Here is a 10,268-nt window from a genome sequence, read left to right on the forward strand (position 1 = left end):
TATCAATCTGATATTTTGGGGGGATTAAGTGATATTTATTTAAGCACCATGATTACAATAATTTTAATAGCAGTTTTCATGCATACAACATTTTAGCACCATATCGTTCACTAGACACTGTGTTATATATCTACATAAAGAAAGACTATGCAGTCATTAGAAAAAATAAAGTCATAAAATCTGCTTATATATGAGTGGATATGGAGATTATTTTGCTGAGTGAAATGAGTCAGCAGGAGGACAAACAGAATAATATCACTCATCTGTGGGATATAAGGAAAATAAAAGACAGTGTAGGGATGATATCCAAAGACAATAGAAATGAGAATTAGGAGGACCAGTCTGTGGTAGAAATTTTGCCACAAAGAGTGGAGAGTGCAGTTAGAGGAGAGAAGGGTCCACTGTGGAAGGGACATGCATGGCACCCCTTCATTAACAGTAATGCAAATCACAATGTCAAAAAAGGAGAGAGTAAATATCAATCTGATATTTTAAAGTGTTTTTTAAAAATTATAGGGGGACTAAAGAAATAGTACTGTGGGCAAGGAATTTGCCTTGTATGCAAATGATCAAGTTTCAATCCCCACTAGCACACCATATGGTCCCCTGAGCCCCTCCAGAAGTGGTGCTGAGCACAGAGCCAGAACAAAGTTCTGAGCATGGACAATATATTAATGATAATAATAATAATAATAAGAAGAAGAAGAAGAAGAAGAAGAAGAAGAAGAAGAAGAAGAAGAAGAAGAAAAGAAGAAGAAGAAGAAGGAGAAGGAGAAGGAGAAGGAAGAAGAGGAAGAAGAAAAGAGAAGAGAAAGAAGAGGAAGAGAAGAGAAGAAAAGAAAAGAAGAGAAGAAGAGAAGAAGAAGAAGAGAAGAAGAAGAAGAGAAGAAGAAGGAGAAGAAGAAGAAGAAGAAGAAGAAGAAGAAGAAGAAGAAGAAGAAGAAGAAGAAGAAGAAGAAGAAGAAGAAGAAGAAGAAGAAGAAGAAGAAGAAGAAGAAGAAGAAGAAATGTAAAGTAAGGAGGAAAAAAAGGTTTGTGTAAAAATTTTAGGGCAGTAGAAAAGACTTATTTCCTATAATAGTCCATGGAGGAACTTTGTGAAGTTTATGAGTAGAAGCCTCAGAATTAATAATATTTTAACAAGTAACCCAACACCAAAGGCAAAGACCACAAGAGCAAAATTGAACAAGTGAGATTGAATCAAACCAAAAGAGCTCCTACATACCAAAGGAAACCATCAACAAAATACAAAGACAGAATATGGACATTGAAAGATAAAATATTTGCAAGTTATCTATCTTACATGACCTCAATATCCAAAAAAATTATAAGGAACTCTCACATCTAAAAAGTAGAGAGGAAAATCTTTTAAAATGGGGAAATCAATACTGGGGAAATGGTATAGTGGGTAAGTTTTTGCCTTGAAGACGGCTGACCTGCTTTTCATCTCTATCACCTCCTATGATTCCCTGAGTCTGCCAATATGATCCCTAAGTGTAGAGAGCCCTGGGCACCACCAGATGTGAATAAACAAAAGACAACCCAATAAATAAATATGTAGACAAAAAAATAAAAACAGTAAAGCATTTGGACAGATATTTTTTCAAAGTCATACAGATGACCAATGTAAAAATGGGAAATGAAGCAATATTCGTCATCACAAAGCATCAAAAATACAAATCAAAACTACAATGAAGCATCACTTCATCACTACTAACACAGACACTATAAAAAATAGACAACAATAAGTGGCAAGTGTGGAAATCATGTGGAAAAAAAGAAACTGTGTGTACTGTTAGTGGGAATGTGAATTGGTTTAGCCACTTTGGGAAATAGTAAGGATATTCCTCACAATATTAAAAATAGAACGAAGGTACAATTACATATCTTGTTTTTTTATCTAAAAAGAGCAGGAAGTGGAGAGATATCTGTACACCTATGTTTATTGCAGCATTATTTATGGAATTGAAGTTAAGTTATGGAGCAGAAGCTTCTGTCGATAGAAGAATGATTATATGTATACAAGCACAGTGAGATATTATATAAGCACAGTGAGATATTATTCATCCACAAGAAAGCATTAAACATTGCTTCACAGCAACATCAATGAACCTTGCCTTGAGAGTGTTAAGCTAAGTGAGATAAGTCAGACAAAGAAATATGAATACAATATGATCTCATATATGTGTGTCATATATAATTAATCAACAAGTATTAACATTTCATATATTTTCATAAATATAAAAATCAGAGACAGTGTGGTGAGTATTTGGGTCAAAGTCTACTAATTTTTGTGCTTATTTTGGCAGTACATTCATTAAAGATGCATCAATACAGAGACAATTAGCATGGTCCCTGAGCAAGGATGACAAGCACAATTATGAAGGTTTCATATTTAGAGGTCTGTGTTAGGACCCTCATTATTGTATTGTTAGAAATTATTCTTGTGAAACAATATGTTTTCTGTCAAGAGTGTTCTGAGCTTTGCCCTCTCTGATGCCCTGGACCCTTTTGCTTAAGAATAGCCTGTCTCAGGGGACCAGAGAGGTGGCCTAAGTGGTAGGGTGTTTGCATTGCATGCACCAACCTAGGATGGACAGCAGTTTGATCACTGGCGTCCCATATGGTCCGCCAAGCCAGGAGCAATTTCTGAGGGTATAGCCAGGAGTAACCCCCAAGTGTCACCGGTTTTGGGTGTGGCCCAAAAAAGCAAAAACAAAACAACAACAAAATAAATAGCCTGTCTCTTCACCCTCACCATGTGCAGGAATAACCACCTTCTGTGGCTATATCTCTCATTTGTCCCGCATATATGCTTTTTCTGCTTTTTCCTGAAAACTTACGGAAAATGGTAGGCTCAATTTTTGACATAAAAAATAAATTAATACTGTATTAAGAAGAATTAAAGGGCCCGGAGAGATAGCACAGCGGCAGCCGATCCAGGACCAAAGGTGGTTGGTTCGAATCCCGGTGTCCCATATGGTCCCCTGTGCCTGCCAGGAGCTATTTCTGAGCAGACAGCCAGGAGTAACCCCTGAGCACCGCCGGGTGTGGCCCAAAAAACAAAAAAAAAAAAAAAAAAGAAGAATTAAAAGTGACAAATTTCTAGTTATAAACAAGTGTCATGGATTATAGTATAAGCATAATGACATGAGTTAAGAAATTTGTGAAGAAATTGAAAGTTCTCACCATAATACAAATTACTTGTAGTTTTGTGTGTAAGGATATTAATTAAACTTATTCTGGTGATCATTCTGAGTATATATACAAATGCTGAATCATTGTTATACACTTGATGCTAATATAATGGTATTTGTAAATCAGATTGCAGTCTTAAATAAGTATTTTTTCATTCAAATATGTAATATTTTATTTAAAAATATCTCTTCATAATTTTGGATATTTCATTTCAAAATGCTACTTAAAATAATCACTTAATAATTGCTTTTTTGTTCTATTAATGGGAGATTTATGTTAGTTACTAAAAAGGTTGACATTAAAATAAAAATTGGAGGGGGTTGGCCACACCCTGTGGTGCTCAGGGGTTACTCCTGGCTATGCACTTAGAAATCGCTCTTGGCTGAGGGTGATCATATGAGACGCCAGGGGATCGAACTGCTGTCTTTCCTGGGTCAGCCGCGTGCAAGGCAAGTGTCCTACCGCTGCGCCGTTGCTCTGGCCCCAAACTTTAGATAATCTTTTCAACTCTTCTTTCAAATGTTCTGTGTTACATATCTTGCCAGCTTTTAATTTTTCATAAAAATAAAAGTGAAATTTGAATGTATCTTAATGGATATCTTTCTTTTAATGGTAGTAATATCATGGAATAATAAAATGTTCATATAATTTTATGATTGAGTTATCTGAAGTTTTCTTAAAAACATGGAATAGAAAAGCCTTTATTTACACTATTATCTAACTACTAGTTATATTTTATTTTGCTTTTCTAATCAGATGATTCTAAAATTTACCAATATTAAATATCACTGGCCTCTGCTCTAGTGATTGGGAAGCTGAAGATAGCTTCTGAATCTTTGGAAGAAGAACATTCAAGTCCATGAGAAAGGTTTACATTCTAGTTTCCAGGTTCCTGGTCAAGGTCTGGGTTCTTCAGTTGATATATTTTTTTTAACTTTATAATAATTTTAACACTGTGAATGATCTTCTCAGAAAAGGGCACATCTCCAGACGTATAAAAATTTCCCATATGATTTCAGAGAATTCCTGTATCTTAGTCAGAGTCACAGACCCAGATCAAGAGCACTTGTTTTCAAAACTTCAAATTTTCAATCTGCTGCTCTTGTAACCCAAGAAGGCTACTTCAACAAGGCTCACAAGTTACTTTCTTTCTTTAGAGAAAATATCATGGTAGTTTCAAAGCCTCCAGACTTCATAAGAATAAAGCCAGTGATTATACAATTTAGTAGCAATTTATTTGGTGACAAACCTATATTCTTCAAGAAACTCTTTCATAGCTTTAAGGAAATTTAGGGAGAAAAAGGTAGGACTAAAGTTAATGTTAAAAACTTTGAGTGGAAGTAATTTTATGTAACTATAATTTCCATTTTACAATTTAGAAACAGAATTAGATTAGATAATGTATCCAACTCAAAGAATATATTAAATTTTTATATAAATGAAACTCTGACATACATATTTATATATTATTATATATAATATAAATATACATTTTTAAATATATCAGGAGAGTCAGGCTGCAATATTAAGCTTGCCAGGATGAAAACCAAATTTTTTTCAAATTGAGATTTCTGTGTTCCAAGAATGCATACAAGACCCTTTTGAGAGTGGTTGGTTTATGGGGTCGTAATATTGCATATATAAATATTTTTGTTTGTTTATTTTGGGGCCACACCCAGTAATGCTCTGGGGTTACTCCTAGCTCTGCACTCAAAAATCATTCCTAGCAGGCTCCGGGGACCATTTGGGATGCCAGGGATCTAACCCCGGGTCAGCTGCATTCAAGAAAAACACCCTCCCCACTATGTGATTGTCCTGGCCCCACTTAGTAAGAGTTTACTGGAATGAAAAACTATTTTGAAATTTCTGTATTCTTTCTTATGGTTCAGACTTTTCATCTCTGAAAGAATAGAATGCTAACAATAAATTGAGTATAAAAGAGTATAAATTTCTATAAAGAGTATAAATTTCTAGATTTTATTCATATAGGAAATATTAGTGTAATTGTTAGCTAGAAACAGGATAGACAAATTTCATCTTTAAAAGTCTGCTACTTTCAACCCACAACTTTGGAGATAGGTTTAATGTAATTAAGAAAGAATACTGGCTCTCAAATGGTTTGGAGACTAACTTGGTTTTGAAAGCTCAAAAAGAGGGCAGTTTCCCTATACATTTTTGAGTGTTAAATTGTTGATGCACTATTAAATGCTTAATTGGATTTGAAGCTATACATTAATAAGCCTTATAAAATGTATTTGAGTTGTTCTACCTTCCTTACTAAAACTGATTTAGAATATTCCAGAAATTTCATACCTGATTTTAAGTTTATCACAATTTCTAGTGTTATGTAATTGTGTTAGGCATTAAGCTTTTTTATCTGAAATTCTGAGTCTTACCCTCTTGTCTAGCCACCTAGTGTCTTGGTGTCATCACTTGAGATTATGTATATGCAGTGGGTGTAGCAGATTAGGCTCCAGCAGTCTGTAGAAGCATTCACCGCCTAGAAATCAAAATAGAAAAATCTATTGTTGCTGATTTGTGGATAGAAATAATGCAGTCCGTAATTGACATGTCTTTTTAAAATGTGAACAGATATCTGTTTTTCAATATTCTTTTTGAAAACCCGGTTAAAAAAGAAACACTCTAAAAGAAAATTTCCCTTTGTATGCTTCACACTTAAGAAAAACTATCACTTTCATTATTGAGTCATTGAAACTCCCTGAACATCTATTTTTTAAAGAAAATACCAATCACGTACCTATCCTTTTTTCCCCACTGTGCCATCTAGAGCAAAAATAACTCCGGAACAGTCCTTGATGAAACTGCAAAGCATGCAAGATGTGTCTGTGGCTTTATTTTTCAGGACTCTTCATCTAACAAGACTCCCAACTTCCTCCCTGCCCCTCTAACCCCAGAATTCAAGGGCAATTTGCTCCTAAAATTATCCAGGACAAAAGTGATCACTGTCTTCCTTTTCTGAGTTACCTTTGCATACCGTTCCCTATTCAGACTTCACTGGTGTTGCAGCCTGGTCTCTCCTGTATCCCAGTGTACTCCTTATCTTCTCTAGCAGCCATTAGCAACACACTTTAGTCTTACAGTCTTTACACATAGAATCACCTTGCAACCTTTTTTTTTTTTTTTTTTTTTTTTTTTTGGTTTTTGGGCCACACCCAGTAACGCTCAGGGGTTACTCCTGGCTATGTGCTCAGAAGTTGCTCCTGGCTTGGGGGACCATATGGGACACCGGGGGATCGAACCGCGGTCCGTCCAAGGTTAGCGCAGGCAAGGCAGGCACCTTACCTTTAGCGCCACCGCCCGGCCCCTTTTTTTAAAGAAACTTAGCTGTCTCCTCCACAGATCTAATGATAGCAGGCAGCAGTTTCACCCTATTAGAATGTATTTGATGTAAATGGTGTTCTGTGGACTTTTAGAAAGTGAACACCATGGATAAGGCTCCAAAATCCAGGAAGTTACTGTCTGGAAGAGGCCATAAGAAGGGAATGTGGGGAACTTGAGTGTGTGCTTGTTGATTCAAGTTCTATCCCAGACACTGCATATTTTAAAATGATATCAGCTATTAATCCAAAAGAAAGTTCTCCCATCTTCCTTTCTCTTAAATCTCTTTCTTTGATATTTAAAAGTCCACCTGGATGGCTCTACCCTGCCCTGTCCTGGTAAATTTTGTACTAAATTAATAAAGAAAAGTCAGTTTTGGCTTGGCACACTCAGAGAGACACCACGAAGGAGAAGCCACTGACTCCATGGCTATCCTAACTGGCTTGGTATTATTTTTTTAATTAAATAATTTTTATTTTGGCCAAAGTGGATTACAAATCTTTCACAGTAATATTTTAGGTACATAGTGACATTGAATCAGAGTCACTCCCACCACCAACCAGTGTTGTCCTCCCTCCACCCCTGTTCCCAGTATGCATCCCATATTCCCCTCCTTTGACCCCCCGGGCTGCTAGTGTAAGTGGTCCCCTCTGTGTCTAGCTTGTTGTAGATTGGGTTTTAATTCTGTTGTCGTTGGCTGTGGATTTGGTGTTTATGTATGATCATTTTTTATTTCTCCTCAATGTTCATACACCTGTTTGGTCTTGGTACCCTCCATTATTTTCACCCTCAATTTGTGAGGCAGAACAAGATGGTTCAAGTTATTGGTTCTGTTTGGAGGGAAGAAAAAAAAAGAGAAAAAAAGGGAGGTAAAAAATCAAACAAGCAAGAAATGGGAGGAGTCCTTCTAGAGGCTATAAATATCAATTTAAGAGAAGAAAGGGAAAAAGGAAGAAAAACATAAAAACCATACCAAAAAAATCAAACAAAAGAACCTGAAAAGCACCACAGCAATAAAGACAGCAACCAAACAATAACCATGGTTCTGCAATATAAACAAAACAAAGCACACAAAAAAGAAACAACAACAACAACAACAATAACAAAAAATTAATTTGTGCTTTTCTTTTTTTTTTTCGCATAGGGACAGTAAATATTGGGGAGATTAGAAAGGGAATTCTCTTGGCCTAAGAGATAAAGAGTTTCTCTGCCCTTGAAGCATACTGTCATGGGAATAACTATAGGCTCTGTACATGCTCTTTTTCTCTTCCCTAGGTCCTTTTGTGCTGTCTGAAAACTTTCCGCTCAGTCGTGGATGATAAAATAAGGCCTCAGTAACTAGAGATCTCAGTATTTGCACAGGTCATAGGATGGAGACTAGAGTGAAGTCTTTCTTTACATTTCTAGAAGTTCTGTTCCATCACTGTAATTTTAATCAGTCTTGGTTTTTGCACTGATCCTAGTATGAAGCCTAGCTAGTTTTTCATTATGTTTTCAGAAGTTCTGCCCAGTTGCAGTTGTCTCAGCCAGGCCTCTAGGATTAGAGATCTTGGTTGTTGTATAGGTCATAGGCCAAAGGGTCTTTTTTTATTGGTCCCAGGATATGTTATGACCAGTCATAGTTGTCACAGTCAGTCTTCTGTAGTTAGCAATCTTGGCTTTTGCACAGGTCAAAGGATGATGTGTGTTCTGATTTCATCTTATTGTAGTGAGGTAAGACAACCTGCTCTTAGACCTACTTGTTGACATTTCCTCATTGTCAGGATGTCATATCGAAACTGGTGCATATTGGTGTCCGAGCTGTATTAAGAATGTCCCAGAGGGAGTTTGGTTCCTGGAGCTGTTACAGAGAACCGTGGCTTGGTATTATTAATCCTTATTCGAAATCATGCTTCTTCATACCCTTCAGCCTGGGGTGATTTTACAAACCAGGAGATTTATTTTATAGCATCTGGTTTATTGACTACCACCATTGACCATCCCTGACTACCAAGCTAAAGTAATCTCTTAAGGACTACTGGATGTGGCCTACACCCGCTTCCCTGAAAGAAAACAGATTGAGTGCATAGCTTAACTTTCTCCTTAGCATTTCTCTTTTTCTTTACTTCTCCCTAGCACTGTCCTCTTTGACACTTTTTATTCTCTGTTAAAACATATGCTGTGAATTTAGATTGACATGGGTTTGGAGTGGAAACAGCCATTTCCCAACTCTTCAATTTTTGTAAAGTTACTCAAATCTCTAATTGTTTATTTTTATTTAAAAATAATGGAATAATAATAACACTTCTAGTATTTTTAGGCTAAAAAGTAATACCTTTAAGAATCACTGCTTATTTTTGTTTTTAATTCTTAAAATTCTTTTTATAAGACCCCCCCCAAATTGTTAAAACTAATTTTCCTATTGTCAATATTTTCTCTAACTTTCCTTGGAATAACAAATTTTAAACTAATAGTTAAGTTTTTATTTTGTGAGAATTATACATACCAATACTGGGACAATGGTATATTTCTAGTTTGGGGATTATAAGGTCCCCAGTGATGCTTGGGGATTTCATGTAGTTCAGGGAGCAAACCCAGTACTCCGGTTAAGTATACACTCTACTTCTTTGAGTGACTTTAATTTAAGTAAAGTTTTGTGAGTAGAAGGCAGGGTTTAAGTTAATCCTTTTACATGCATTCAGATTGTTTTTCCTGAAATGATTTACTAGAATACCATCAAGCATTTTTATTGTGCATTCTTTACTTCTTTGGCAAATAAAACTAGATATTATTACAATGGCTTATTTCTAGGCTTTCTATCGTGTTCCATTGATATACAATACTATCTAAATGAGTACATATGGATTTTATTACTATAGCTTTCTAATATAGTTTTAAGTTAGAAACCATGGGCCTGAGGAATATTTCAGTGGCTAAATCATAACTTGCTTAGAAACATGACATTGTGAATTTGATCTCCAGTTCGCCCACCTGTATAAGTACAGTCCTCCACAGCAGGGTTGTGAAGGATGCCTGGCACTATAGTACAGTGCATGATCTCTGTGCAAGCACCACAACTAGAGTTTGTGACTCTGGTCAGCACTGAAACTAAAGGATAGTGAAACCCTGGGAAAACATGTGTTTGAGTATGAACATCACAACAATCTGCAAGTACTAAAACCAGAATATGTGTGAGTGCAACTAAATTAGTGTAATACCCAGAAATCACTTGTGCAAATGTTATGAGTGTACCCTAATGAGCACCGTGGCCATCCATATGTGATCCATGGTCACTTTAGCAATAACAACATAGAAAAGGAAAGAGAAGAATGAAAATCTAGAAGTGTGATGTCTCCAGCCCTGTTCCTTCTTCTTTTCTGTTTTTTAAGCAGCCTTGTTCCTTCTTAAACTGCTTGGAGAGGAGTTTTGTGATTCAATACAAATTTAGGATAATTTTTTCTATTTCAAAATGCCATCAAAATTTTGCTAGGAATTTCATTTTATCTGGTATACATATATATTTGGTATACATGGTATCTGGTTATGTGGACATTTTAACAGTATATTTTTTCTGATCCATGTAAATGTGATAACTTTCATTTATTTGTGTGCTTCTCAATTTTGCTCATGAAAGTCATAATTGTTTTTTGTTTGTTTGTTTTTGGATCACACCCAGCAGCGCTCAGGTTACTCCTGGCTCTATGCTCAGAAATCACTCCTGGTAGGCTCAAGGGACCATATGGGACTCCAGG

General features: G+C 36.0%; 1 non-coding gene across 1 annotated transcript; it reads left to right on the plus strand.

Annotated features, from left to right (window-relative positions):
* The first annotated feature begins 2,293 nt into the window (after nt 1-2,293).
* Nucleotides 2,294-2,400, plus strand: LOC126012366 (U6 spliceosomal RNA). The gene has a single exon (XR_007496871.1). It is a non-coding gene; the product is annotated as a U6 spliceosomal RNA (small nuclear RNA).
* Nucleotides 2,401-10,268: the final 7,868 nt, after the last annotated feature.

Source organism: Suncus etruscus, chromosome 6 (genome assembly GCF_024139225.1).
Source record: "Suncus etruscus isolate mSunEtr1 chromosome 6, mSunEtr1.pri.cur, whole genome shotgun sequence".
Taxonomy (NCBI): Eukaryota; Metazoa; Chordata; class Mammalia; order Eulipotyphla; family Soricidae; genus Suncus; species Suncus etruscus.